General features: G+C 43.7%; 1 protein-coding gene across 2 annotated transcripts in view; it reads right to left on the reverse strand.

The window, feature by feature from the left end:
- Nucleotides 1-24,044, reverse strand: part of tspan9a (tetraspanin 9a) — a 281,777-nt gene that overhangs the window by 251,417 nt on the left and 6,316 nt on the right. The window contains exon 1 of one of the 2 annotated variants that reach the window (XM_024423878.2): nt 16,099-16,232. The exons of the other annotated variant lie outside the window; for it this stretch is intronic. The gene's annotated coding sequence lies outside the window, so the exon portion shown is untranslated. Of the gene's footprint in view, nt 1-16,098; nt 16,233-24,044 lie in introns of those variants that run through there. 2 annotated transcript variants of the gene reach the window in all.

Genomic DNA, 24,044 nt, shown 5'->3' on the forward strand with positions numbered 1-24,044 from the left:
CATAAATTACCAAAATAACTCAAATGGGAAAAAGTTTCCATGCAAGTGAAACGAGATACATAAAAATAAACCGTTCAAATTAATCAGACACTTTCCAAGGATTTACACCAATAAACAGTTGTAGTAACACACTTGTTATTATTGGTTGTACAGAATTCCTGATCGGGAATTGGGCAGAGGGCATTCGTGGCAGGTGTGCCCTCTACTCAACTTTATGGTCACGTGAGGACAGAGTGCACCTGTGGCAGGTATTTATACCTTATACCTTTATACCTTATACCTTCACCCAGACAGAGTTGAGTAGTTGAGCACACCAACAACTCTCACAACAACCAGTATTCATCATTGAATGTGAGTACAAACAGCTTTTATTGCATAGAAGAGGACTAAGAGGACTTCCTCACCTCTGTTTTGTTTGTGTGGGATTTTGGACGCTAATGGCCGTCACGTGCTTCTGGCCAAGCCAAGCAGCCATTTAGTCATGGATCTGTTTTTCTTCGATACGTGTAGCTGGTAACCAATACATGTTCATTGTTTATGCACCTTTTGTGCAGTTGCCTTTGTGATGAAATTATTGCCTGCTATTGCCTTGCTACCTTACAAGCTTTATTGTTTGTTTGCCACGTGCTACGCTACGTACAGTTGAAGTCGGAGGTTTTACATACACCGTAGCCAAATACATTTCAACTCAGTGTTTCACAATTCCTGACATTTAATCCTAGTAAAAATTCCCTGTCTTATGTCAGTTAGGATCACCACTTTATTTTAAGAATGTGAAATGTCAGAATAATAGTAGAGAGAGTTATTTATTTTAGCTTTCATTTCTTTCATCACATTCCCAGTGGGTCAGAAGTTTACATACACTCAATTAGTATTTGGTAGTATTGCCTTTAAATTGTTTAACTTGTGAAAAACTGAATTTAAATGTATTTTTCTAAGGTGTATGTAAACTTCCGACTTCAACTGTATGTTTGGTTCAAATTTGGAAAGACCCGACGGTACTCACTGGGTGAGAGGGCTGGTTACAGTGAATATAAAGAGAAGGTGCTCTTGGGTTTTTGATGTGCTCCTATAAACTTCACATGTTAGAGCGCATGGTGCTTTTTACATGAAAATGCCTGTATGATGCACCTGCTACTCTTGCCATCTTCCCTCACAGCCCTAATCAGTGTTCCTCTTGCATATTCTGAGAGCTCCTATCCTCCACTGCAGCAGAACCAGCAATGTGCTAACAGTCCAATAGTCTTGTCCCAGTCCTGAGAGTGAATGATGGGGACCCTCTCCTGACAGGCACAGATTTTCCCAGCTACACACTCACGCACATACACACACTGACATAATCTCTCCCCACAGCCCGCAGTACCCAGTTCCAGCTGCTTTCCCTGCACACTGGCAACTAACAGGCAGAGCTGAATGCCAAAGCTTTTCCATCGCTGCTAATAAAAATCATTTTGATTCCTGATGTTCTTGGACATGCATAAGAGAGCTTCTGAAAAGATTTACACTGAGTAGATATGAGGAGGGAGGTAGGGGGGAAGAGGGACTTCATATGGATTTAGTTAGGCTCCACAGAATGAAAGGCTGTTGAGTTCACAGTTTAGCTGCTGGGTCAATCACAATGGCATCACCAAAGACAAGGTAGTGTGAGAAACACACATGCAAAGATACAACTTTGTTGAAGCACCCAACCTATGTCTGTGATTCACATTGGTCCTATCCCCTAGGCAAGGTGCATTTAAAAATAATTATATTAACACTTTTCGAAGCTGAGGAGAAGTGAGGATGTTGGAAGTTGCCAATAGGCATAGTCAATTAAATACCTCTTTACGTTGACAGATCTCAGAACCAAGGAACTCATGTCCGTTCAGTCTCTTGTTTCTGGGTACTATACTTCCTCATTTCTGATTTCTTTCTCTTTTATTACCCCTTTTTCTCTCCAATTTTCGTGATATACAAACTGGGAGCTACAGTCTTGTCCCATCGCTGCAACTCCCCTATGGACTCGGGAGAGGCGAAGGTAGAGAACCATGCGTCCTCTGAAACACGCCAAGCCGCAATGCTTCCTTATACGCTGCTCGCTTAACTCGGAAGCCAGCCACACCAATGTGTCGGGGGAACCACCGACCGTGTCAGCGTGCACGCACCTGGCCCACCACAGGAGTTGCTAGAGCGCAATGGGACAAGGATATCCCGGCCAGCCAAACCCTCCCCTAACCCAGACGATGCTGGGCCAATTGGGCGCCGTCTCATGGGTCTCTCGGCCGTGGCCATGCTGAGAATAATTCCCAATTTCTAAATTGCCATTTCAGAATAGGTACTGTATTATAATTCGCACAAGCGTGAAGTCAGCTCCGTTGATTTGAGTAAGACTCAGTAGGCCTATTCTTAGTTCAATCACCCATGTGGCAGTGAATCAGGAAGTGGCAAACACCAGCTAGCTCATGCATGAACCACAGAGCTGGATTATGACGCTACCAAAAAAACAGACTGAGCCTCATAGAAACTTCATTACCTTTGGATCCTATATTGGCTCCCATAGTGCAATAACAGTACATCAATCATGAGATTATTCATCTCTTCAGTTCATCATCAGAAAGTTGTTTCATCAGAAAGTTGTTTCATCATTCCACATCTGAAACTGACCTGATAAAGAACAAAATGATGATACGTCATTGTCACGTCCTGACCATAGAGAGCCCTTATTTTCGCTGGTAGAGTAGGTCAGGGCGTGACTGGGGGGGGTTTCTAGTTATTATTTTCTATGTGGGGTTCTAGTTTAGTTTTTCTATGTTGGTGTTTGGTATGATTCCCAATTAGAGGCTGCTGGCTATCGTTGTCTCTAATTGGGGATCATACATCATCTACTGTATCTTGCCTATGCAGCTCTGTACCATCACTCATTCATATATCCTTATGTACATATTCTTTATCCCCTTACACTGTGTATAAGACAGTAGTTTTTTGGAATTGTTAGTTAGATTACTTGTTCGTTATTACTGCATTGTCGGAACTAGAAGCACAAGCATTTCGCTACACTCGCATTAACATCTACTAACCATGTGTATGTGACAAATAAAATTTGATTTGATTTGATATTTAAGTAGCATTTTTTTCCACCTGTGTTTTATGGATATTGTTTTGAGTTAGTGTATGTTACACCTCTTTGTTACGGTTCGTTGTTTGTTTCGTTCATTCTTTATTGTTTTGTTGTGTGGTTTACTTACTTTAAATAAAAAAGCTGTGGAACCCAGATCACGCTGCATGTTGGTCTGAGTATGCTTCCAACGAACGTGACAGTCATCTTTGAGGTTATATCACTTGGAACACTCATTTTGGATCAACATCAGTTCTGAAAATTGCTTTCGGGCAATTCCACAGTAACAGAATGAGAATTCGATTTTTCCCTTTTTAAAATGTATGCCAAACAAAAAACAATGACCATTGATTGCATTCTGTTACCGTGGAATGGCCCTTTCACAAAAACAAAAAAAATATTCTCCCATATTCTTCTCACACACTGAAGATAAACTGTCTCCACATGAATTGCTTCTCAGTTATTCAAGTTATTAATATCCACTTACAAATAACAGAGACTTCCTGAAAAAGAGCCAGTGCCCATAATTGGCATGGAGGTCTCAGTGAGGCTGAAGGGCACTTTAAAATAAAATGTGTACTTATGTGTACCAATATAGCCACAAGAAAATGACAATGTGCATACACTAATTAGCATCCAGAAGCCCAATTGCTGTATATGTGTGTCTAGCAGTGAGACAGTATCTCCTAATCAGTAGCTAACTATTCAAATGCAGTAACACTATGGCCATTACTAGGTTGTACGTGTTATTTAGCTAGTAAACTAAAATTGTGACAGCATGTTGTACCACTTGGTCTTGCCTCATACCATGTGCCTGTGTAGTGTCCAATGAGTTGACTGAGCCTGTCTGTGAGAGTTCCCACATGTCTATTGGAAAAGCCAGCACAGTCAAACCCAGAGCAACAACTGCACTGAGGATAGGCTATAGTATGCCCTGTGTCCATGTCTGTCCTGTGGTCACATCTGCACATGGTGCATTATTCTCAACCACAGTCTCTAAAAGGAGAACAATGCTCATGGAATCGCCTCTGCGAAAGATCTCATGGATCTCTGAGTTATTCTCCCAGTTTGGGGCAGAAACCACTGGCATCCTCTGGACTGTGTTTTCCAGTGGTCTCCTTCAGGGAAGGCGAGCGAGGGCAATACTTGCTAATGGTTTTAAAATGGGATCAAACCCTTCAACCCCAAACTTCATCAAGTGCCCCAGACAATGGGTGTATTCAGATACTTTCCTGGTGTCCCATTTAGGTCCAGAGTTGGCTAGGCAGCATGCGTGAGGTCAACCCCATTTCCATGTTAAGTGGGGACCCCTCAAACTGTGTGAATGCGTTGCATTAAACAACCGCGAAGCAGCACCGAACAGCTCCAACTGCTGCCCCCAGGTGGCGCATTCAGAGGCGGACAAAGAGAGAGGGAGGGAAGGGGTCTGGATTTCTGCGATAGTCCAAAAAGTCTTTATCAATGTAATGTTTCTCTGCGTATTGCCACGGCGTTGTTATTTTTATTTTAGCCAACCATCTGCCTGCTTGTTTGAGTGATAATAATGTAATGCACAGGTTTGCGCAGTGGCAAAGATTTATAACGCTTCAGTGGAGAAACAAATTCTGGACAACAATATGCAGAAAGCTCCAGACATTCATAGGCCACCATCTTGTCCCATTGCCTTCCATGGGAAAAAAACCTGAATAACTCTTTCTCAAAAAAGCCAACACTGATTACAGGATTTATATGCATTTATGTGAGAAATGCTGACGGTCGTTTCCTTCCTGTGAACAGTCAGAAATCCATTAAATGTAGCTAGCTTGAAGGGAATATTTGACTTTGTTTAATTGCATATGTAAGCAGAAAATAATGTTAATAAATCACTCTACCGTCTTTGCCCTGTCTAAGCCAGAAACTGTTTAGTGCCAAAAATAAGGGGTTAAATACATAAAAATATATAATAATAATAATAATAATAATAATAATAATGTTTCCGGATCTTTCTTACTGTATATCTCTCAGATATAGGACAGACACTTCCAAATAAACTTCCTTTTGATTTTTTGGGCGGACTTTCTGTTGTTCCATGTAGTGATACTTCAAGGGGTCTTAAAATTAAGATAGCAAAATGATCCTTGGTATGACCTTCTTAAAACAATTCCATAATGGAATTTCGGAAAACAATTCCAAAATGTTTTACATATTGGAAAACAATTCCCCCCTCCACCGGCTTAGACAGGGCTTAGACTCTTATGGGTTAAGGTCCACATCGAAATGGCCATTGCAATGTATTTTAAGAAACCTTTACTATTCTCCCTTTTCAAAGAGTGACTGAAATGCTAAATTTGCTAAATGCTTTAGTCTGTCAGCAGCACTCTTAGTACCACACTGCCCCTAAATGCTTTAGTCTGTCAGCAACACTCTTCGTACCACACTGCCCCTCTGGTGGTTACCACTGCAAGCTAAGCAGGGTCGGGCCAGCTTTTGATGAGAGATGATCAGGACTGCTGCAGCAGGTGGTTTTGGAGGGCCAGTAGGGGGCACTCTTCTATCTGGATAAACAGTAGATCCCACTGCTGGAGTGCAATGATGGGGAAACTGTGCTATGAGGGATGCTAACAGAGCAAGCTCACAGTTAAATAGTTCAATCTGTCACGCTATCGTCTTCTTGTTATTTAATTAGGCTAACTGGAATGAACCCTTTCTTTTCAAGACAAATTTCCTCGCCTTTATAATGTTATTAGTGAGGGAGAAGATAAATAATCTAAATTCATTTGCAAGAAAACACTTACAATAGCAGCATGAAACGAAGCAAATGGCTTATTTGCATGCAAATGAAGTGTCGATTTAGGAAAACATGAATAGTTGAACTGAAATATCTGAGGAGAACATGGCTTAATGGTTCATTTATGAAATCAACACACATCCTGAGTGTCCCGGCAGCCCAGTGAACTCTACTTCCTGCGTGTGAGGTCACTCATGTGGAAGAGTTGGGAGGAAGTGCGAGGTCAGGAATAAGTAGCCTCACTCTGTTTTTTTCTAAGATAAACACAGTGACACACACAATATATTAGAGCTCGGAATAACACTGAAAGCAATAGACGTGCACGCGCAAGAACACATGCGCTCACGCATACACTCACACGGGCGCAGACACACACACACACACACACACACACACACACACACACACCACATAACAGGAAAATGGAACAAGAGGATTCACATACCAAATGGGATGTTTGAGAGGCGTGTGTTATTGATACTCCCTGGGTCAACCACCGGGAAGGACATTCAGTACATCTATTTAAGGGTCATACAAGGCCAACTATTTAAGGAAACGCTAGGGAGCAAATCAGACGGAGATCCACATAATGCACCAACATTCAGTACCTCTATAAGCACCGACACGACTGCATCTTTAGAGCACCATAATCAGTGCGTCCATCCGCTTCACATTGTGAACGTCAGTGAACAAGTAATATGATTTGAGCTTTTGTTTAACTTGCAATACAGGAGAACCGGAGTGAGAGTGAAAAGGCAAATGACCCATCACTAGCATCTCAATTAATGTTGGGGCAGACAGCAGGGCAAAGAAGAGGCTTGGCTGTTGCTTCCGGGATGCACTAATGACTGTAGTAAAGCGGTGTCGAATATAGTTTACGGCAGAGAGGACAGACCAGTCCATCTGGGCTCGTCACATAAAAACAAAGTCAAAACCAATGAGGATTTTGCAAATCCAGGCGGCAGTGTGGAGTTGTGTTGTGGTAGGCGCTAAGAGGAGTTACACAGGTAGAGAAGTCGAGAGAGAGAGAGAGAGAGAGAGCGCGAGGAGGTCCATGTTTACCAACATGTTTAATTGCCACAGTGTGGTAGCCTAGCCAAGAAGCCCAGCCTTTCTTCTAGCTCACAAAGGTGCTTTTGATTATCGGCCTGGCGGGAGCTTGAGGAAGGGATGGCTGTGCCTTGGCAATGAGCTTCCCTTGTCTGCCATTAGTCACACTGGGGACAACTCTCTGAGGGCCTTCACTTATATTAGCTACTACTTCACACTGGACAGGAGTGTTATGGTTTGACATCCCTGGTAGGCCTACTAAAAGCATTAGCTAGGGCAGTAGTATTTTTTTCAAGGAACTCAGTCTGGCTTTAAAACTTACTCTTCAAAGTTGTAATAGTAGAAACTGGGTAGTGCATCATCATTTCCTCCTGTCATGTTAGTCGTTGCATACCTTAGAGAGCTATTTTTAACTTGTCCGAAATGTCCAGAAATGTCCAGATCAACTAGGTTAGGTTTTTTTGCCCATAGATATTGTAACTTTTTAGTCACTCAAATATCACGTGAAAACACATTAGGCATGGTAAAATGTATAGAATTGCAAGAAAATAAGCTTTAAACCTGAAAAATTCTCTCCACCAACAAGAGGGGTGTGAACAGTTTGTGTCATGAACAGTGCTTTGTGCCCATAGAACTAGGGGGGGGGGGCTGAGTGAAAAGGTTTGGGAACCACGGAGTAAGGCTACTAAATTAACACTGGACAGAAATCCGACTCTGTGGCTCAAAGACAAGGTTACATATTGTCAAAGGATATTTCCTAGAAGTAGGTGTATTTACTATATTATTACCAAAGATATTTATAACTAACTCAAGATAGTTCATCTGCGTCATTTTCAATTGGAGCAAATGAAGCTTAGTGGGCAAAACAAGCAAGAAGGTGGGCAGAGCCAAGCACGAGCTAGCGAGATACTATTGGTGCATTCTGGCATGTATGTGTATATTTACGTTGGGGACCTTCTCTGTGAACTGAGTGTGTCCAATTACTCCATTCGCCCTTGCAATCCTTGTAAAGAAAGCCATTTTTTTATACTTTGTCAAAGGGTCACATCTACAAAACTTGCACTCTGTTTGTAACAGATTCTCATTTTGGAAACAGAAAATTACATTGAGCTCTTACTTTTTTTAAATGAGAAAATCAGCTGAATGTTGACCCAGTTCCATCTTCTCCCACTGCCTGCCACTAGGCTTCCTCTCCTCACCATATTTGGTGGGGAGTGGAAATTCCAACCGGATGCTTCAGATCTATACATCCGGTGAAACATTTGGCTCCTTGTTCTATCTGTGCTATTACTCTGGTTGCTATTGTAATGGATAGAAATGAACAAAACAATGATCTTCTACTTATTGTCTTTCATTGAACATTTTGTTTTGTGTCGCCACACTGTTGAGATGATAGCTTGCACGTCTGCATTTCACTGTACTGTGTACACCACGTGTATCCTGTGCATATAATACATTTTGATTTGATCTCAGATTGGGGAACAGAGAGGGGTGAAATCCCGGCTAGAAAACAAACTCATTCCAGGAACTGACTGTTCCGTGCTCTGAGAGAGACTAGGTCATGTGAACAACTCTGTCTGGAACAAGTGTAATTTCCCTGCTAAGCCTACTGGGGGCATTAGCTAGGCTACTAATTCACATTGGATAGGGGTCATACTATGCGGGCTAAGGGAATAGATAAGCGTATTGCCAAGGGATTTTTCGTACTCTTTACGTGTTGCTACTGCAAATGAACATCATAAGGTCTTGTGATGTGGGGTACAAACGATTTCCTGAAACAACAATAAGACGGTTTCCTGCTCTAATAGAGTACACAGCGAGGTCAATGGTAGGAATAGTCAGGCAATACGCAGTGAGCTCCTCTGTCTAGGATAAGTAATTGATGCTAACGACTAGCCTATGGATGTTAGGTAGGGACTAAATCATCTTGACGTCAGAGCATGGATGAGAGTCTCCTGCAGTAATGTCCATTCATGTTCCTTCTGTAGCTTGGCTGTTGACACTGGTAGTCCCATGATCACAAACAGCCCGTCTTCTCACTGGCTCACATGGGCTCCGTCTCTTCCAGTGAGAAGCCCGAAGGTTCCACTTTGTACTGTTCATTTTCACCACAGCGTGATGTCATTAACACTCCATAAAATATCATATTATGCTGAGGTACTTCTCAAAACATATATTATTATAAACCTGTTTTATAGCCAGTTAAAATGTCACTTCATGATCAAGAGGATCTGAATACTGAAGCCTGTATGAGGGATCCACCCACACCTGGAACTATCAATCCTCTAGAATAGATAAAACATTGTGTAACGGCTCTCTTCTATCTCCTCCTCTGACGAAGAGGTAGAACAAGGATCGGACCAAAATGCAGCGTGATGATGATTCATGATATATTTTAATGAAGGAAAACCTATACATACAGAAACTACAAAACTAACGAAATGAAATAATGAAAACCGAAACAGCCCTATCTGGTGCAAACACAAAGACAGGAACAATCACCCACAAAACACACAGTGAAACCCAGGCTACCTAAATATGGTTCCCAATCAGAGACAACGAGAATCACCTGACTCTGATTGAGAACCGCCTCAGGCAGCCATAGACTATGCTAGACACCCCTACTCAGCCACAATCCCAATACCTACGAAAAACCCCTATACATAACACAACACAATAAACCCATGTCACACCCTGGCCTGACCAAATAAATAAGAAAAACACAAAATACTAAGACCAGGGCGTGACAGAACCCCCCCCCAAGGTGCGGACTCCCGGCCGCACACTAAAACCCATAGGGGAGGGTCCGGGTGGGCGTCTGTCCACGGTGGCGGCTCCGGCTCGGGACGTGGACCCCACTCCAACCAAGTCTTAGTCCCCATGTAACGCGTCCTTTGATTGGCGACCCTCGCCGCAGACCTTGGCCTAATAACCCTCACCAAGGACCCCACTGGACTGAGGGGCAGCTCGGGACTGAGGTGGAAGCTCGGGACTGAGGGGAAGCTCGGGACTGAGGGGAAGCTCGGGACTGAGGGGAAGCTCGGGACTGAGGGGAAGCTCGGGACTGAGGGGCAGCTCAGCACTGAGGGGAAGCCCAGCACTGAGGGGAAGCCCAGCACTGAGGGGAAGCCCAGCACTGAGGGGAAGCCCAGCACTGAGAGGAAGCTCAGCACTGAGAGGAAGCTCAGGCAGGTAGTTGGCTTTGGCAGATCCTGGCTGGCTGGCGGATCTGGAAGAGTCTGGTTGACTGGCAGATCTGGAAGAGTCTGGTTGACTGGCAGATCTGAAAGAGTCTGGCTGACTGGCGGATCTAGCTGCTCTGGCTGCCCCATGCAGACTGGCAGCTCTGGCTGCCCCATGCAGACTGGCAGCTCTGGCTGCTCCATGCAGACTGACAGCTCTGGCTGCTCTATGCAGACTGGCAGCTCCATGCAGACTGGCAGCTCTGGCTGCACTATGCAGACTGGCAGCTCCATGCAGACTGGCATCTCTGGCTGCTCTATGCAGACTGGCAGCTCTGGCTGCTCCATGCAGACTGACAGCTCTGGCTGCTCCATGCAGACTGGCAGCTCTGGCTGCTCCATGCAGCTCTGGCTGCTCCATGCAGACTGGCAGCTCTGGCTGCTCCATGCAGACTGGCAGCTCTGGCTGCTCCATGCAGACTGGCAGCTCTGGCTGCTCCATGCAGACTGGCAGCTCTGGCTGCTCCATGCAGACTGACAGCTCAGGCTGCTCCATGCAGACTGACAGCTCAGGCTGCGCTGAACAGGCAGGAGACTCCGGCAGCGCTGGAGAGAAGGAAGGCTCTGGCTGCGCTAAACAGGCGGGAGACTCCGGCAGCGCAGGAGAGGAGAAAGGCTCCGACAGCGCTGAACAGGCGGGAGACTCCGGCAGCGCTGGAGAGGCGAGGCGCACTGTAGGCCTGATGCGTGGTGCTGGTACTGGTGGAACTGGATAGAGAACACGCACAGGAAGCCTGGTGCGGGGAGCTGCCACCGGAGGACTGGTGTGTAGAGGTGGCTCTGGATAGACCGGACCGTGCAGGCGCACTGGAGCTCTTGAGCACCAAGCCTGCCCAACCTTACCTGGCTCGATGCCCACTCTAGCCCGGCCAATACGAAGAGCTGGTATGAACCGCACCGGGCTATGCACCCGCACTGGAAACACCGTGCGCTCCATAGCATAACACGGTGCCTGCCCGGTCTCTCTAGCCCCCCGGTAAGCACAGGGAGTTTGCGCAGGTCTCCTACCTGGCATAGCCATACTCCCTGTGAGCCCCCCCCCCAAGAAATATTTGGGGCCGACTCTCAGGCTTCCATCCGCGTCGCTGTGCTGCCTCCTCATACCAGCGCCTCTCCGCTTTCGCCGACTCCAGTTCTTCCTTGGGGCGGCGATATTCTCCAGGCTGAGCCCAAGGTCCTTCACCGTCCAGTTCGTCCTCCCATGTCCAGTCCCTCTCTCGCTGCACCTTGGTGCGGCTAAACTCCCCTGGTTTAGCCCAGGGTCCTCTCCTGTCGAGGATTTCCTCCCAAGTCCAGAAATTCTTGTCGCGCTGCTCCTGCTGCTGCGGTTGCCTGTTACCACGCCACTTGGTCCGTTTGTGGTGGGTGATTCTGTAACGGCTCTCTTCTATCTCCTCCTCTGACGAAGAGGTAGAACAAGGATCGGACCAAAATGCAGCGTGATGATGATTCATGATATATTTTAATGAAGGAAAACCTATACATACAGAAACTACAAAACTAACGAAATGAAATAATGAAAACCGAAACAGCCCTATCTGGTGCAAACACAAAGACAGGAACAATCACCCACAAAACACACAGTGAAACCCAGGCTACCTAAATATGGTTCCCAATCAGAGACAACGAGAATCACCTGACTCTGATTGAGAACCGCCTCAGGCAGCCATAGACTATGCTAGACACCCCTACTCAGCCACAATCCCAATACCTACGAAAAACCCCTATACATAACACAACACAAAATAAACCCATGTCACACCCTGGCCTGACCAAATTAATAAGAAAAACACAAAATACTAAGACCAGGGCGTGACACATTGAGCCAAATCATCAAACACAGGCTTATCAAAAACTGTCATCAGCTAGCTGGCAGGCTATTGAAACAGAAATACATTCCATCTAACACTCTCCAGATAATGAGAGAGAGGTTAAGTACGGATCATTAAAGTTGAATTGCAACCAAATATGGCAAGTGTTAGACATTAATCCTATCAAACGCTGAAATAATATATTCTCTCAAGAAAGATTGACCAGTTATCTAAGGCTACACAAAGAAACGGCCCCCTCAAGCCTCTGCTAAATAAAGGTTCACTACTTAAACCCTGAAGCTCATCTTCCAAACTCTATTTGTGGTTTCACTTTACTCTCTTCCCCTTCAGCCAGATCGTTTTAGTCCTTCAGAAAAGAGCAGGACCAGACATCCCTTCAGTGGTACTGGAACAACATGGCCCAACCTATCCCTCCGATTGGTATGAGGCTTTCATTTCTGAGTCATTTTCTCAGAAATTCTCAGAAATTTCTCAGAACCATTTCGATCATGATAAAGTTAACAAATCAAATCACATTTGATCTGTCACATGCTTTCTAAACCACAGGTGTTTGCAAACTGTGAAAAGCTTATGGGCCCTTCCCAACAATGCAGAGACAAAAATATAAATAACAGAAAAAATAATAACACAAGGAATAAATACACAATGAGCAACAATAACTTGGCTATATACAATGCTTTCGGAAAATATTCAGACCACTTGACTTTTTCCACATTTAGTTATTTACAGCCTTATTCAAAAATGGATGAAACAGTCTTTGTCGCTCATCAATCTACACACAATACCCCATAATGACAAAGCAAAAACAAGTTTTTTAGAACATTTTGCTCATTCATAAAATATAAAAAATAAATAAACATCACATTTACATAAGTATTCAGACCCTTTACTCTACTTTGTTGAAGCATCTTTGGCAGAGATTACAGCCTCAAGTCTTCTTGGGTATGACGCTACAAGCTTGTCACACCTGTATTTGGGGAGTTCCTCCCATTCTTCTCTGCAGATCCTCTAAAGCTCTGTCTGGTTGGATGGGGAGCGTCGCTGTACAGCTATTTTCAGGTCTCTCCAGAGATGTTTGATCGGGTTCAAGTCCGGGCTCTGGCTGGGCCACTCAAGGACATTCAGAGACTTGTCTCGAAGCCACTCCTGTGTTGTTTTGGCTGTGTTCTTAGGGTTGTTGTCCTGTTGGAAGGTGGACCTTCGCCCCAGTCTGAGGTCCTGAGCGGTAAGGAGCAGGTATTCATCAAGGATCTCACTGTACTTTGCTCCATTCATCTCTCCTTCGATCCTGACTAGTCTTTCAGTCCCTGCCGCTGAAAAACATACCCACAGCATGATGCTGCCACCACCATGCTTCACTGTAGGGATGGTGCCAGGTTTCCTCCAGACGTGATGCTTGGCAAAGAGTTCAATCTTGGTTTCATGAGACCAGAGAAACTTGTTTCTCATGGTCTGAGTCTTTAGGTGCCTTCTGGCAAACTCCAAGCGGGCTGTCAAGTGCCTTTTTACTGAGGAGTGGCTTCCGTCTGGCCACTCTACCATAAAGGCCTGATTGGTGGAGTGCTGCAGAGATGGTTGTGCTTCTGGAACAACCATCTCCACAGAGGAAGTCTAGAGCTCTGTCAGAGTGACCATTGGGTTCTTGGTCACCTCCCTGACCAAGGCCCTGCTCTCCCTATTGCTCAGTTTGGCCTGGCGGCCAGCTCTAGGAAGAGTCTTGGTGGTTCCAAACTTCTTCCATTTAAGAATGATGGAGGCCACTCTGTTCTTGGTGACCTTCAATGATGCATACATTTTTTGGTACCCTTCCAGATCTGTGCCTCAACACAATCCTGTATTGGAGCTCTACATACAATTCCTTCAACCTCATGGCTTGGTTTTTGCTCTGACATACACTGTCATCTGTGGGACCTTATAGAGACAGGTGTGTGCCTTTCTGAATCTAGTTCAATCAATTTAATTTACCACAGGTGGACTCCAATCAAGTTGTAGAAACATCTCAAGGATGTTCAATGGAAACAGGATGCACCTGAGCTCAATTTCAAGTCTCATCGCAAAGGCTCTGACTACTTATATAAATAAGGTATTTCTGTTTTTAATTTGTAATAAATGTGCAAAATGTTCTAAAAACCCATTTTGCTTTTCAATATGGGGCATTGTGTGTAGATTGAGGATAATTTATTTTTAAAAACCTTTTTAGAACAAGGCTGCAATGTAGCAAAAGTCAAGGGGTCTGAGTACTCTCCAAAGGCACTGTATATGTACCCTCTAGAGAACGTTGCTGGGCCTTTAGCATATGCATCAGATGCATATCATCTCACAAGGTGTGCAAACATGCTTGTTTAATAAACCCTTGATAAATAGTGCATAAACTATTGTAATGGATTGATTGCATGAATTAATATCTATGCAAATATCCCCCCCCCCAAAAAAATAACAACAATATATGTTCTATATAATTCTACAAAGTCCTAGAAAAAACATAAGCCTCATTTCCCACAATAAAAACATTACATACAGTGTAGTCCATTTGATCAACTGTATTTGTAGACTAGATTAGTAACATAGTTATAGTAATTAACAGTCCAGTTACAACTTCTTTTGACAAAGTAGTAGGAAAAAAAAGATGATTACGATATTATTAATAATGATAATAATAATATTACTAGCCAGGTGCGCAGTTGAAATGATTTTCTCCATTCCTTAACAAAAGCTTTAGAATGAGGCTGTAATGTAACAAAATGTGGAAAAAGTAAATGGGTCTGAATACTTTTCGAATGCCCTGTACATGGGGTACACACATGTAGTGTAGGTAGGGATAAAGTGACGAGGCAACGGGATCGATAAGACAGTAGCAGCAGCGTATGTGATGAGTAAAAACAGTTTGTGCTGTACTGGGCCGTACACTCTATTCTCTGTAGCGTCTTGCGGTCAGAGGCCAAGCAGTTGTCATACCAAGCGCTGATGCAGTCAGTCAAAACGCTCTCAAAAGAGCAACCGTAGAACTTTTTTGAGGACCTGCGGGCCCATGCCAAATCTTTTCAGCCTCCTGAGGCATTGTCGTACCTTCTTCACAACTGTGTTGGTGTGTGTGGACCATGATCATTTCTTAGTCCACTACAGCCCCACTACAGTACACATAATGTAGCTGATAGGAATCTTAAATGTGTTGTCTAATCATTTGGGTTACTACCTCACCAGTGCTTTATTGATAGATGCCTTGTAAAAGTCCCTTTTTATCCATCAGCCGTAGCTTTCATGTCAAATGTTGGTTCAAACAGCCAGAGGCCGAGCCCAGGCGAGCTTGCCAACAACCCAGACAAAGGCAGTTGTCACCGGCTACATTCAGTCAGGAAATCCACCCCATTATTCAGCAAGCCGGACATTACTGATGCTGCAACATAGTGTTGCACTGAGAATGACTTATGGTGGAGTAACAGCCAGGCAAGTCCTGAGGAACTCTAACCTCGAAAGGTAATAGGACATATCTGACCTCATCTACCAAAATACACTTCGCTAAATAACAACTCTGAGCCGATAAGGAAGATATCAACACAACTCAGTCTGAGCAGGGCACAGCTTTCCTTCCCATTCACAATATGGTATCCTTGTTCGATAGTACCTGTAAAAGCCTTGACGAAGCTGAGATTCTACTTGGGATGTTTTGGCAGTCACACCAGAACAAACTCAGTATGTAAACGAGATGCTATTAAGCACAGGCGAACCGAGGTCAAAGCTACCCATCATTTTATAGCAAGTGCAGCACAACAGGATTCACACAGAGATTTCAATAGAAATATGTCTTAAAAATGGGAGCTTCGCTGCAGCAGCAAACTAAGCATGCAGAATACCTCGGCTCCAAAATATACTTGACTAGTAAACAGCAGCGTGAGGTCACTCAAATAGGCATGTCAAAATATAGCCACAGAATGTGCTCGCAGTGTATGCATAGCAGGAGGCCACATCTGAGAAGCTTTTCAGAAATGCACACTTCAGCACAGAAAACATGGAGAGAATTTCACTGTCTGCCAGTAACACTCACGCTTGACTCTTTTCCCCCTTACTAGCTCTGACTTTGCTGATAGATACTTTATTGAGGAAAGATTTACTTACTATGACTGTGATATGTGGTTGTCCCACCTAGTTATCTTAAGATGAACGCACTAACCATAACTCACTCTTCATAAGAGCGTCTGCTAAATGACTAAAATGTCAATGTAAATGCCAGCCTGAGATGAGTAGTCTGAAAAGTACGGGTGTGATCTGAACGGCTCTTTTTGTGAGCCAGCCAGGGACAGATGGACAGTCAGAGACCGACCCCCTGGACCGATCCAGCCAGGGATGTCTCAAATAGACACAGGCCATGCCTTGTTCCAGTTTGTGATTGGCCCTGAGCTGTAGCCACAGAGGGTACGGAATGGCACTGAGACCCAGAGAGGTCAAAGGGAGAAAAAAAAATGTTGATGTAGCAGCAACACAGGCTCGCCCATTGAGGCCCAGTGGCACGGGATCTGCCCAGCGCTGTTTAGCTTGTCCAAGATAATGGGAACTTTCATGAAGGGGCAGAGGAAACTGGCTCAATGCTTGTCACCAAGATGAGTGAACGGGACAGACGGGAAATAAACATAGTTGGCACTGCTGCTGTTGTTTGTCTAAAACTGCTGTAGCGAATTAACCAGCGTATCTGAGAATAAATTATATGAGTATGATTGTTCATTACGAATTCCGAATAGTCATGGAGAAGGATTGCTGTGGAAAGCACGGTGCCCTTTGAAGGAAGTTTTATATCAGCTTCATTATGCAAACCGAGCCCAATGAAGGGATCAAAACAATGAAAAGCAGCTGGGGGTTCTGGAGTGTAGTCATTTGTCTTTGGGTGTGGCACTGGTATTAACTCTTTCTGGAGGATGTAAGATATCCAGATGATGTATGAGGTTTGGGGTATGTAGCAAAGAACACATCCATCCTCACATGTTGTCCACCTATTCACACCACTCCTCTGAGAAGAACATAAAACAGGAAATTGACACATTTCTCCTCAGTCACAGGTCTAAGATGTCACTGACCCTGGGTCACCAAGAGAGCAGGAAGAGTTTGAGGAATGTGGGGTCAAACTGCAAAGGATTCAAAGCATAGGTCTTAACACGGTTAAATGAATTCCCTCTTCCAGTGCAAGGATATGAACCAGAGCTACACCGGCCGTGCGAAAAGGAAGAGAGAAAAGCAAAAACGGTCACCCATAAATCATTTATCTGAATTGAGTAAAGGTCATAGTTGGGAAGTTCCAAGGATCCCGTTTATCCTTTTTTTTTTAGGAAGGGCGTACTCTGACTTCTGCATTGGGAGTAACGATTTGAGAAGGAGAATGCTCTATTTTGCTTCTGTTTTCTCAACACTTTCCTCTGAAGGGTGAAGAACCCGAAATTACAGCAAAATCTATCAATGAAGACTGATAAATGAGAAGACGTCTAAACAAAATCCTGTCGGGATGTTGGTACAAGCTTGACAGACAGAGCTGTAAATGGAGTAGTCTGCCACAAGGGCCTACAAGTGAACCATTCAATGTGTTTCAAAGCATGTAAAGTGCCATGCACAATACACATAACATCTGGAGAATGCATTGCATGAAGGAGATGCACCACAAAAGTCGCCCAGTTTCACTCATGGCTCAGCTTTAAGAGCTCAATAAACAACGAGGCCAACTATTAAAGTAAAGGTCAAAGCTAGAAATGTGGACGCTGACAATGGAGAGCTAGTGCTATTGAGGAAACATGTCAGCCTGTCAGATCCAGGACAATGGACAATGCAAGAAATGCCATTACACTAAAAGTGCCAAAAGTGGTCCATTTTGACACCAAGTGTTAAACCATTTCATAATTTCTAAACCCTCTTATTGATGCTTCTGAAATTGTAGAACTTGTTTTAACACTAGAACACCAGAACCGCCACTTACGTTTGATATTGTAAATAAAAAAACTTCCCTGACTTGACCTAAATGTTCTATTTTACACTGTTCCATTTGTAAAAAAAAATTGAAATCACAAAAACAGAAAAGTATTTAGTCTTTTTACCACACATATTCCCAACTTAATCCGCCAAGACAATGTGCTGTAGGATGTTGGTACCCAGTCAGTCGCTAATGCGTCTCTCTCTCTCCTCACTGAATGAATGACAAATGGATGAATGGGCGATAACTGTGCACCTTACTTCACAATTGAATTGAAATTAGGCCTAACTGAATGATACGGAGGGTGAAGAGGTTAATGTAATGCAGAAAGACAATAGTGTTTGTGTTGTGCCTATTTATCAGCAGAAAGTCATTTGACCGTGCGCCTTGTGGGTTGATACCATTATGTTTTACATTTTACTTTGTAAAAATAAGATGTTATGGGACTGTTTTATTTACTATACCTCAATTACTAATCAAACGTATTGTAAGGGGAATGAAAACACGCTACATGTGGCAGTAGGCCTTTAGAATAATACAAAGCATATCAATGAATCTATCTAGCGAAGCAAACGATGCCAGTCCACTGAATGAATGACAAATGGATGGAATGGGCGATAATTGTGCAAGTTACTTCACAATTGAATTGAAATGAGGCCTAACTGAATGATGTGGGTTAAAAGGTTGATGTTTAATTATAACAACAATAGTGTAATGATGAGTTTGTGCTACGCCTATTTATCAGCGTATAATTTGACCGCGCCTTGCAGGTTGATACCATTCTCTCCTATGTTTTACTTTGTAAAAATAAGCTGTTACAGGACTGTATTGTTTATTATTAATCAAATGTATTGTAATGGGGGGAAAAAACATGCTACGTGTTGCAGTAGACCTTTAGAATAATGCAAAACATATCCTTGACTCTATCCAAGTTGATGAGCAGGGAATAAACGATGCCACTCAGCCTCCACAGCCGGCCTATCGAAATTACACCTAAACTATACCGAAACTAATTTCACAAATAATAAGAGTTAGCCTATAGACGAGATTAAATGGACAATAATTTGATGAATGACAATATTAGGCCTATCAGTTGTCAAATTGTACAGGAAGAGATAGGTGCATCTTGTAATTTACAGATGCAGGGAAAGGAGCATCGCTTTATCAAATCCTCCTACAGAGTCACATGTAGGTAAAACATTTAGATTTATATATAGTATCTGAAAGAGAATATTCTGAAGTTTGTATGACACTTTGTCGAGTAACTCTCATAATTCAAGAGGTGCAGCTCTATTTCCAAATTTCACTTTTACCAAGAATATCTGTGCTGTCCATGCATTCACTAGTCTACTCGGAACAGTGAACAAACAAAGGCGGGAGCTGCCCAGCTCTGCGCAAAAAAACATACTGGTTGAGCTGTACTCCACATCAGTGATGGAGAGTGGTAAAGCAACTCACAGTGTACAGATGTAAAACAAATACCAGTGTTTGCATCCTCAGCACCATGCATCCCACTGTTGCCATCGTCAGTGACCAGAAGAAGAAATGGAGACGGTAGCAGACTACAATAGCACAAAAGTATACACTACCGTTCAAAAGTTTACTCATTAGAAACGTACTTGTTTTTGAAAGAAAAACACATTTTTCGTCCATTAAAATGACATCAAATTGATCAGAAATACAGTGTACACATTGTTAATGTTGTAAATGACTATTGTAGCTGGAAACGGCAGATATTTTATGGAATATCTACATAGGCGTACAGAGACCCATTATCAGCAACCATCACTCCTGTGTTCCAATGGCACGTTGTGTTAGCTAATCCAAGTTTATCATTTTAAAAGGCTAATTGATCATTATGTTATGTTAGCACAGCTGAAAACGGTTGTACTGATTAAAGAAGCAATAAAAGTGGCCTTCTTTAGACTACTTGAGTATCTGGAGCAACAGCATTTGTGGATTCGATTACAGGCTCAAAATGGCCAGAAACAAAAAACTTTCTTCTGAAACTCGTCAGTCTATTCTTGTTCTGAGAAATTAAGGCTATTCCATGTGAGAAATTGCCAAGAAACAAGATCTCATACAACGCTGTGTACTACTCCCTTCACAGAACAGCGCAAACCGGCTCTAACCAGAATAGAAAGAGGAGTGGGAGGCCCCGGTGCACAACTGAGCAAGAGGACAAGTACATTAGAGTGTTTAGTTTGAGAAACAGACGCCTCACAAGTATTCAACTGGTAGCTTCAGTAAAGAGTAGCCGCAAAACGCCAGTCTCAATGTTAACAGTGAAGAGGGATGCTGGTCTTCTAGGCAGAATTCCAAAGAAAAAGCAATTTCTCAGTCTGTCCAATAAAAATTAAATATTAAGATGGGCAAAAGAACACAGACACTGGACAGAGGAAGATTGGAAAAAAGTGTTATGGACAGACAAATCTAAGTTTGAAGTGTTCGGATCACATTTGTGAGATGCAAAAAAAATGAAGATGGTGGAGGAGTGCTTGATGCCATCTGTCAAGCATGGGGGAGGCAATGTGATTGTCTGGGGTTGCTTTGGTGGTTGTAAAGTGGGAGATTTGTACAGGGTAAAGGGGATCTTGAAGAAGGAAGGCTATGACTTCAATTTTTCAAAGTCATGCCAAAACCCTGTGGATGGCGCTTAATTGGAGCCAATTTCCTCCTACAACAGGACAATGACCCAAAGCACAGCTCCAAACTTTGCAAGAACTATTTAGGGAAGAAGCAGTCAGGTGGTATTCTGTCTATAATGGAGTGGTCAGCACAGTCACCGGATCTCAACCATATTGAGCTGTTGTGGGAACAGCTTGATCGTATGGTATGTAAGAAGTGCCCATCAAGCCAATCCAGCTTGTGAGAGGTGCTTCAGGAAGCATGGGGTGAAATCTCATCAGATTACCTCAACAAATTGACAAATAGAATGCCAAAGGTCTGCAAGGCTGTAATTGCTGCAAATCGAGGATTCTTTGACGAAAGCAAAGTTTGAAGAACATAATTATTATGTAAATTAAAAATCATTATTTATAACCTTGTCAACGTCTTGACTATATTCCCTATTCATTTTGCAACTCATTTCATGTGTGTTTTTATGGAAAACATAGACATTTCTAAGTGAACGCAAACATTTGAACGGTAGTGTATATCTCTGCTATATACACCAAATATTATACCCTTTAATTATATTACATTAATATTACTGTTATTGCTATTAGTATTATAATTGTATATAGTTCTAACCTTTTCTATTCTATTTTTTTTTTTTTTGCAATAGGTTGGTGTGGATGCACTCAACCAGATGGCAAGACAGTACTCTCTGTAAAAGGAGGTACTCGCCCCTGGCCTGTTACGGTGTTCTACAACGTGCTCGACATTGCTGCTTTCAACACGCACCTGTTGTGCAAACAATGCCATGACAAGACAATCAGCAGGAGAGATTGTATCATGGTTCTGGCATGTGAGCTTCGTAAGAACCACGTGAACGCCAAGAAAGAAGCTAAAGCCGTCAAGCAGACCGCCAAGGCAGCAGGTCCTGCTCTCCCTCTTCCCCAAGCACCACAGCTCCAAGCAGGCAGCAGGTCCTGCTCTCCCTCTTCCCCAAGCACCACAGCTCCAAGCAGGCAGCAGGTCCTGCTCTCCCTCTTCCCCAAGCACCACAGCTCCAAGCAGGCAGCAGGTCCTGCTCTCCCTCTTCCCCAAGCACCACAGCTCCAAGCAGTCAGCAGGTCCTGCTCTCCCTCTTCCCCAAGCACCACAGCTCCAAGCAGGCAGCAGGTCCTGCTCTCCCTCTTCCCCAAGCACCACAGCTCCAAGCAGTCAGCAGGTCCTGCTCTCCCTCTTCCCCAAGCACCACAGCTCCAAGCAGGCAGCAGGTCCTGCTCTCCCTCTTCCCCAAGCACCACAGCTCCAAGCAGTCAGCAGGTCCTGCTCTCCCTCTTCCCCAAGCACCACAGCTCCAAGCAGGCAGCAGGTCCTGCTCTCCCTCTTCCCCAAGCACCACAGCTCCAAGCAGGCAGCAGGTCCTGCTCTCCCTCTTCCCCAAGCACCACAGCTCCAAGCAGGCAGCAGGTCCTGCTCTCCCTCTTCCCCAAGCACCACAGCTCCAAGCAGGCAGCAGGTCCTGCTCTCCCTCTTCCCCAAGCACCACAGCTCCAAGCAGGCAGCAGGTCCTGCTCTCCCTCTTCCCCAAGCACCACAGCTCCAAGCAGGCAGCAGGTCCTGCTCTCCCTCTTCCCCAAGCACCACAGCTCCAAGCAGGCAGCAGGTCCTGCTCTCCCTCTTCCCCAAGCACCACAGCTCCCACTCAGTAAAAAGAAGAAACAATGTCAAGTCGGCAGGTGCACACAAAACAAGGCCCATACAAATCGTGTGCAGTGTAACCAACTTGTATTAGCGGCTTGCTCACACAAAGCCCTGAAGCTGTGTGCTGAGCGTGGAACCTGAATCACAAACAGAAGACGGGATTGATTCATGTGTAAAGGCACGGGTATAAGGGGACAATACAGTGTCTGATACAATCAACAAAGGAATGTTTTTTTATATCCTGTCATGAATTTATTTCCATTCATATTTTTTTATGCAATGAATCCTTTACAATTGTTCTCGCACTGGTGCTTTTGTTAAGGAATAGAGAAAAAAATGTAAACTGCACACCTGGCAAGTAATATAATGATTACTATTATTAATAATAGCGTAATCTTTGTCTAAAGAAGTTGTAACTGGACTGTTAATTACTATAACTATATTACTAATCGAATCTACAAATGCAGTTGTTCAAATGGACTACACTGTAATGTTTTTATTGTGGGAAATGAAAACAGGCTATAGGCTAAGACTTTGTAGAATTATATAGAACATATATTGTTGTTATTCTTTTGGGGTGGGGGGGGGCATATTTCCATAAATATTTATTAATGCAATTAATCCCTTACAATAAGTTTATGCACTATTTATCAAGGGTTTATTAAACAAGCATGTTTGCACACCTTGTGAGATGATATGCATCTGATGCATATGCTAAAGGCCCAGCAACGTTCTCTAGAGGGTACACAGTGCCTTTGGAAAGTATTCAGACCCCTTGACTTTTGTTACGTTACAGCCTTATTCTAAAAAGTTTTAAACTAAATTATCCTCAGTAATTTACATACAATACCCAATATTGAAAAAGCGAAAGCAGGTTTTTAGACATTTTTGCTAATTTATAAAAAATAAAAAAACAGAAATACCTTATTTACATAAGTATTCCGACCCTTTGCTATGAGACTCAAAATGTAGCTCAGGTGCATCCTGTTTCCATTGATCATCCTTGAGATGCATCTACAACTTGATTGGAGTCCACCAGTGGTAAATTCAATTGATTAGACATGATTTGGAAAGGCACACACCTGTCTATATCAGGTCCACAGGATTGTGGAAAATCTGGGAAAGGGTACCAAAAAATGTCTGCAGAATTGAAGGTTGCCAAGAGCACAGTGGCATCCATCATTCTTAAATGGAAGAAGTTCGGAACCATCAACACTATTCCTAGAGCTGGCCACTTGGCCAAACTGAGCAATCGGGGGACAAGGGCCTTGGTCAGGGATGGTCACTCTGACAGAGCTCTAGAGTTCATCTGTGGAGATGGGAGAACCTTCCAGAAGGACAACCATCTCTGCAGCACTCCACCAATCAAGCCTTTATGGCAGAGTGGCCAGACAGAAGCCACTCCTCAGTAATAGGCACATGACAGCCCACTTGGAGTTTGACAAAAGGCACCTAAAGACCCTCAGACAATGAGAAACTAGATTCTCTGGTCTTATGAAACCAAGACTGAACTCTTTGGCCTGAATGCCAAGTGTTACGTCTAGAGGAAATCTGGCACCATCCATACGGTGAAGCATGGTGGTGGCAACATCATGCTGTGGAGATGTTTTTTTAGCGGCAGGGACTGGAAGACTAGTCAGGTTTGAGGCAAAGAGTAAAGCACAGAGAGATCCTTGATGAATACCTGCTCCAGAGTGCTCAGGACCTCAGACTTGGTGCAAAGACTCACCTTCCAACAGGTCAACGACCCTAAGCACACAGCCAAGACAATGCAGGAGTAGCTTCAGGACAAGTCTCT

The sequence above is a fragment of the Oncorhynchus tshawytscha genome, linkage group LG06 (assembly GCF_018296145.1).
Source record: "Oncorhynchus tshawytscha isolate Ot180627B linkage group LG06, Otsh_v2.0, whole genome shotgun sequence".
NCBI classification, from domain to species: Eukaryota; Metazoa; Chordata; class Actinopteri; order Salmoniformes; family Salmonidae; genus Oncorhynchus; species Oncorhynchus tshawytscha.